The sequence below is a fragment of the Lygodium microphyllum genome, chromosome 7 (assembly GCF_053477565.2).
Source record: "Lygodium microphyllum isolate KBCC chromosome 7, Lygodium_microphyllum_v1.1.10, whole genome shotgun sequence".
Lineage (NCBI taxonomy): Eukaryota > Viridiplantae > Streptophyta > Polypodiopsida > Schizaeales > Lygodiaceae > Lygodium > Lygodium microphyllum.
Window position 1 is genome coordinate 85,689,776 of NC_141141.1, and position 8,044 is coordinate 85,697,819.

The following is an 8,044-nucleotide window of genomic DNA, read 5'->3' on the forward strand; positions in this document are numbered from 1 at the left end:
TAAATATATTACCAAAAAGGAAGTAAAATGTACAACATCAGAGCGATGTAAGTAGGCAAAAGCCTAAGCATTGAGTACCATTTTTTTTAGAAATAGCTAGAAAATCCAATGGGAGTCCTTAAGCGTCCCCACAATTGTTAAAATCTAGGACTTTAAGCCTGAAATCCTATCCATGGGGACTATTTTAATCCTAGAAACAAAAATTGTATTGTTTATACAACACCAAATATGATGGATTACAATTTCCCTAAGCAAGTTTCACAAATTTAAGGTCCCATCATCCACATCCCAAAAGTCTCCAAAAAGGTCACACCTCATAGATAGGGGATCCTTAACATTGGCCTTGTTGAGCCATGATTTGACTTTAAACCAAAGTGGTTTAACATGGCAACACTCCTAAAACAGGTGTAGCACTGACTCCTCATGCTTTTTACACCACATAGAAGGGCCCGAATACCTTTACAATTTTTGCCATGCTTTCTCTGATTAGCAATTTCTTAAGAACCAATTTTCATAGTTGGGAACTCATCTTATTGGAACCAATGGCTTTCCATTCTCTCTTAATCCTTTTTTTTTCAAAGAAAGAATCTAGTTAAGGGAAACTTCTTCTTCCAAGAGGCCCAAGTCTATATGGCCACATGTGATGATGAGCCAAAAACATCCTTAGATCTCCTATAATACCATGATGACTCCCCATTATCAATGTACAAACATTTGGTAGCATGGAGCACCAAAGGGATCATAGATGTTTATCATAGATCCTACAACACCATGATGACTCCCCATTATCAATATACAAACATTTGGTAGGATGGAGCACCCAAGGGATCATAGATGTTAATCATAGATCCTTACACATGCTACACACCTGTAGCAGCCAATCTTGCTCTATATCTATCAACCTAAATTCCAACTTCACCCAATTCAAGTCCTTCCAAAAGTTTCTACTAGAGTCCCAAATATCTAACCATATCTTTAGACCTTTGAGATGCATGGGTTTAGACATATTGGGTTGTTCACCCTCAAGGAGGACAATAGGGAGGATCTAATGCAAATGGAGACAACCATATGTTGAGAAGAAGGGAGTGATTGCCATTCATAAAAATGTCACTAGATTAGTGAGCTTCCTGAATCATTAAATCCCATGCATTGATTAGGCCTTGGGCAACCTAAAATTGGGAGATCTTGATGGAGAGCCCATTCAGTAGCACATCAAACCAACTAATGTTTGGGTAAACCCCTCCAAGGATGACTCCAAACTAGATCCAAAACCTCATAGGAATAGACTATCCTCTTAGATTTGTCTCAACTTGCTAATACAACCTAACAAACTTGAAATTAGACTCTCTAAAACATAGCCACCATCATACTTGGAGACAATGAGTGTATCCCAACAAATAAGATTTGTAGTCCTCTTGTCAACCCACTCCACAAAGAATTATTGAAAGATTTTTTCCATTTCCTTCCAAGAAGATTCATTGAATGGGAGGATAGAGCCCATAAAGACAGTTGTGGACACTTTACTTCGAGAGTTGAAACTTGTACCATTTTTTCAACTTAACATCCAACTTAGCTTTGAACCACATAAACTACTACTTCAAGCTAATCCCAACACCCAAGGGCAACCTATTTCACCAGTCCTAATGAGGCTAAAGCCATATGATAGCATGCACTTTTGTGGATTGCCATATACCAAAGGAACCAAATTCAATTTTTGAGTGGACTCCTCATAGAGGACTAGTATGGTGCTCACTAAATTCGTCTCAGCCTAAGCAATACTAGCATTATCATCAATGGAAAATTATGCAACAAATTGTTCACGATTAGGTGTAGCAAATGGCCTTTTATGGTGACATCAACAACACACTTGTCAATTCTCCTAAGCAACAAATCCTTGATCAATGCAAATAGGATAGGAGCCTGAGATTATCCTTTCCTGATCAATCTTCCAAGGGAAAGGAAGATGAGACTAGCCCATTGACCATAGCAATAATATAGGTGAAGGTCCAAAGCCAAAAGCTTACAATGTAGAAATGATAAAGCTCCACCTACAGTATCTTTCATAACAACATTTTCCTTCTATTGTCTACGATGTAACCCAATTTTTTGTACTATTTTCTTGAAGAATATTTTCTATTTTCTATCATTTTTTAATTTAAGAATCTATGGGTTGAATTATGAGTATTCAAGGAAGATTTTTGTGTTAGATGTTATTCTTGTTTTGTTGTGGTAGAATAGGCCAATACACTTTGGCAATCTTGCTGGTTCATGTTGCATTGCACTCATGATTTAGGCATTAGGCTTGGGTCTATTCAAAGAATATTTTAGTCATGTGTATAAGGCATATCATTCAAGTTTCATCTTCCTTCTTGAGTTCTTGCTATAAGTTCTATCCTGATACTCTAATTTCAAGATTTGTGCAATGGAAACAACACAGTGTTGTATGGTTTAGTAAATCTAAAGATCTCAATATTTTCAAGAGTTCTCAAATGTCATGGATTGTATCTCACTAGCCAAGGGCTGAAGAGATTGATTTATGCTTAATAGTGATTGTAGATTTATTATTTACATGCTCTAAATGCTTCCATGTTACATTGTTTGCTTAGTTTAGAGCTAGCTTACTGTTGGTTATAGCAGGCCTTCTGCCGGTTACTATTCTTGGCAAGGATCTCCTTCATATTTACCTGAGTTATATGCATCTACGGGTGCTTATAAGGACATGTTTTGATATTGGGATATTGTGGTGATGTCCTAAGATGTTTTTGAGTTTATTTGGGCTTCTGTTGAGCTTAATTAAATTGTTATTTTACTGCTATAATATTCCATGGATAGATAGACCAGTTAGGCTAGGAGCTGTTCAACATAAGGATAGCAAGTAAATCTAGTTGTTCAAAGTTAGAGACCTAAAATCCAAACAAGTTCTATGTTGCACTCACAAGCCCAATGTCAAGACCATGGACACACCCTTAGTGTTTCAAGTGTTTTGACACGCTTTATCACAACTATCTCTCACCTAACCTACCCACATGCACACACAAACATAGGATCTAACTTATCAACATCTACTATGTCATCATAGCTTGCATTGGTCAGTCGCACTTCATGATCCATGCATATATTCACTTACTCACCTCCTTACTTTCGTTGTTGCCATGCTCGAGAGGAGTTGCCAAGACTAGGTCAAGGAAAAGAAGACTAGTTTCTCATGCCACGTCCCTCACTTTCTCTACTTCATACTCTCACTTGCACATGCATCTCATCGAGGGGATTCTTGAGCTAAATGCACAATAGTCAGAATATTGGATAGATTTCTATTATTTCAGAAGCTACAACTCACTTCAATGACAATCTCTCACCTTGTCTCTTGACACTCCACTATAACTAACCATGCATCCTTCTTCTCTATCCTAAGAAAGTAAGAATACAAGACTAGCTTTAAGGTGTATTAAACTCACCTATCTTATGTCCAGAATTACGTGATGGGGGAATTTGCTTGAACTGTTGCGCCAAACACACACTGTATACACAAGAGGAAGCTCACTCAAGAACACAAGAAGAGAGATGGAGGCCAAAACGTTTTCTTGTTTCTTCTTCTTCTTCCACATACTATACAATGTACACAAAGTATAGATAAGATACAACATAAAGGAAAGTGGCCTTCTAAGTCGAACAGTGCATAACCGACTACACTAATCGACTGGCGTTATATCTTTGCCAGCTGTAGGTAGGTGTAACATAAGTAATAAGTTAGTGACCATGTGAGTATCATAATGACCACCAACGTGCTAAGTGTAGACATGTGGACTCATCTAGCCAGGCAGTCCATCATCAATGTCCGCACTTGTTGAGCTTACCATCTCAACATTTCCCCATCACGCGATTCTCAATTCTATCTCTGCAACTCCAAGTAAGCTTCGAAACTTTTGAAGCTTCTCTGCACCCAATGCCTTTGTGAAAATGTCAGCTATCTGATCCTGTGTGCTGGCATATGTCAAGTCAATCTCTCCTGCAAGTACCTTCTCTCTCACAAAGTGGTAGTACACCTCAATGTGTTTTGTCCTAGCATGGAACACTGGATTCCTAGCTAACTGTATATTGCTCATATTGTCACAATGAATGACAACTGGACCATCTCCATGCACATCCAAATCACCTAATAACTTTTGCAACCATACTACCTCACATGCTGCCATAGCAGCACCTCTGTACTCAGCCTCTGTACTCGATAAAGCAACTGTAGGTTGCTTTTTGCTGCTCCATGTAACTGCTACACTACCAAGGGAAAACATGAATCCACTTGTAGAACTTTTCTCAGACATGCTACCAGCCCAATTTGCATCTGTGTATCCAAAGACCTGTACGTCCTTACCTGCCTCATAAAAAAGTCCATAATGTAAAGTGGACTTCACATACCTCAATATACATCTAATTGCATCCAAATGAAGCTTTCTAGGCATCTGCATAAACTGACTGACAAGACCAACGGCATAGCTCAAGTTTGGCATTGTGATAGTCATGTAAATCAAACTCCCTACTATCCTCCTGAACATAGTAGGGTCTTCTATCTCATCTCCAACATCAGCACTCAGCTTCACATTTTGCTCCAATGGTATTGAAAGAGGCTTACATGCTGTCATACCATACTTGGATAACATATCCAAGCCATACTGACTTTGGGATAGCCATATACCATCATCACATGTGATCACCTCAATACCAAGAAAGTATCTTAGCTCACCCAAATCTTTCATCTCAAACTTCTTCTTCAAGAAGTCCTTAACTTCAGCAATCCCATTGTCACTGTCACCTGTAATAATCAAGTCATCCACATAGATGACTATGATGACCAACCCTGCTTCTCCCTTTCTCACATAAAGTGAGTGATCAGCATCAGAAATACAAAATCCAATATTGACAAGATACTCTCCAATCTTGTCAGACCATGCTCTAGGTGCTTGCTTCAACCCATAGAGCACCTTCTTTAACCTGCACATATATGTGGGATGCTCTAAATTCTCATAACCTGCTGGCTGCTCCATATACACTTCTTCTTGCAATTCACCATGCAAGAAGGCATTCTTAACATCCATTTGCTACAAACTCCAACCTTTGGCTGCTGCCAAGGCAATCACACACCTAACAATTGCCATCCTAGCAATTGGACTGAATGTCTCTTCATAATCTATGCCATATGTTTGAGCATAGCCTTTTGCAACCAGCCTAGCCTTATACCTGCTAACTGAACCATCTGCATTATGCTTGACTTTGTAAACCCACTTATAGCCAATAGCACTCTTACCCTTATTGGCTTCTAATGTAGCCATCTTATCATCCATTGCTGCATCCCAATGAGCATGACCAACAGCATCCTCAAAACAAGTGGGCTCAACATCCTCAACTAGTTTCACCATATAAGCATAATGGTGAGCTGCATAACCTTCAAAACCAAATCTTTTAACATGGTATCTGACCCTACTAGATCTGCGTACCACCGAATCACTCAATGGAGCCTTTATATTACTATGAGCTCTCTGTACACCTGGTGTCCTGACTGAAGGAATGCCAAGCTCATCATCCAAACTCTCCAAACCACTAGAATCTCCATCAAATCCCAAATGACTGTTAGATGCATCATTACCATCCAATACTTTCTTCTTTCCTTTGTCCTTCCCTGCAACACTTATAGATCCACCTAAAGATGTGGGACTACTCCTTAGTCTCCCAGACCAAGGGCTCACTATAGGTATAGTACCAAATGATGTTTCTGGTCCACTAAGACTCTGTGATTCTTGTTTTTCTTTTTGCACATAGCTGTCCTGATCATTATCGTCATCTAATACATCACCAGTAGGTGCATACCAGCTACCCATCTCATCAAAGATAACATCCCTGCTCACTTTGAACTCACCTGTACCCTTTCTGCTCTAAAGAGTACCCAATAAAAATACATTTTTCACCATTTGGATCAAGCTTCTTCCATAGCTCATCTGACACATGAACATATGCAATACATCCAAATATCTTCAAGTGCAATACATTGGGTTTCTTGCCAGTAAAGCACTCTTCAGGAGTCATCCCATGAACTGCAGCTGTGGGAGTTCTGTTCATAATGTAGACAGTAGTATGGACAGCCTCAGACCAAAAATGTTTGGGCATATTCTTTTCAACCGTTAATGCCCGTGCAACTTCTGCAATATGCCTGTTTTTTCTTTCTGCAATACCATTTTGATGTGGGATATACCTACAAGTAAATTGCCTCTTTATCGCATGAGTCCTCAAGAAGCCATTGAACTCATTAGAGAGGTACTCTTCCCCTCCATCTGACCTCAAGCACTTTACTTTTAAGCCTCTTTCTCTTTCAACAACTGCCTTAAAAGATTTAAAGTGCTCAAACACATCACTTTTTTCCTTCATGAAGTATACCCATAAGTTCCTTGAGCAGTCATCAATTAATGTGACAAAGCATTTGCTGCCACCACGAGATACATTCTGTGTAGGCCCCCAAACATCTGTATGCACTACACCAAGTATTTTTCTACTCACTTCTCTATCATGCGAGAAGGGTTTTCTTGCCTGCTTACTAAATTGGTATGCTTCACAGGCTTTATGCAATTCTACAACTCTAAAAGAAGGCAACCCTGTAACCAATCCTCTAGACTGCATTAATTTCAGCCTTTGCACATTTGCATGTCCAATACGTTTATGCCATATTTTAATATTTGCAACTACTCCTTTTCCTTTAGCATACATAGCAACATCCATTGTAGGAATTCCAGCATCTAAAGTGAACATTCGGCCAACTCTACTTCCTTTTGCGACCAACCTGCACTTATCATTAAAGTCTTCTACAAAACAACCTTTTGCATTGAATCGGACCATTGTAGGAATTCCAGCATCTAAAGTGAACATTCGGTCAACCCTACTTTCTTTTGCGACCAACCTGCACTTATCATTAAAGTCTTCTACAAAACAACCTTTTGCATTGAATCGGACCTGCAACCCCTGCTCTACCATTTGGCCAACAGACACTAGATTCTTTGTTATTGAAGGCACATGTAATACATCTGTCAGACTCTTTGTCTGGTCGTCATACAAGGACAAGGGAACCTTTCCAATGTGTGAAATTGGGTGGCATGAATCATCACCCATCTGCACATAACCTGGATTTTGTAAGTCTTGCATCTCTCCAAACCATTCAACATGATTGGTCATATGATTAGATGCACCTGAATCGACATACCATACATCATCATGTGTCCCCTTTCGTGTAACTGCATTCATCATATGCTGCATAACAAACAGATACTCATTTTTGTCTTCATTCTATCGTGAAGATGATGCATAGTTTCCTTGCTGCAATTTACCACTGCGAATATTATCCTTCTTTGCATAGCAATGGACTGCAATATGGCCAATTTTGCCACAATAATGGCAAACAATAGCAGAATTTCCAGAGCCTCTATTCTGCCATCCACCTCTTCCTCTAGAGCTCCCCCTACCTCTAAAGTTTTCTCTGCCTCCAGAAACCTACATTTCACCAAACTGTTGATTGAATTTGTTTTGTTGGTTATCGCCAGCACGTTCCATACCACGGCCTCTCAAAGAGAATCTACCACGTCCCCTTCCTGAACTCGAGTAAAATGCTTGGACCTGTTCACCATTTCTTTTAGACGAATCACCCTGTATGTTGATCCCTTCAGTAATCATGAGAGAGATCAGCTCATCAAAATCTGGAAATGGCTTTCGTACATATACTGAAGTAACAAATGATTTTCATGCCTTCTCATTGTTAAGGCCACTCAGAGTGGATGAAACCAAATCATCATCATCCAGCATTGCATCAATATCTATTAAAGCATCTACAATGCTCCTCACCTTCAACACATACTCATTGACAAACATTTTTCCTTTCTTCAAGGCATTCAACTCTTGCTTGAGTTGAATCTTTCGTGCCTTTGTATTTACTGAAAACATGCTCTCAAAAATTGTCCAAGCGGCATGTGAAGTTTCTACATTCCTGATATGTCCTAGCATAGTATTATCA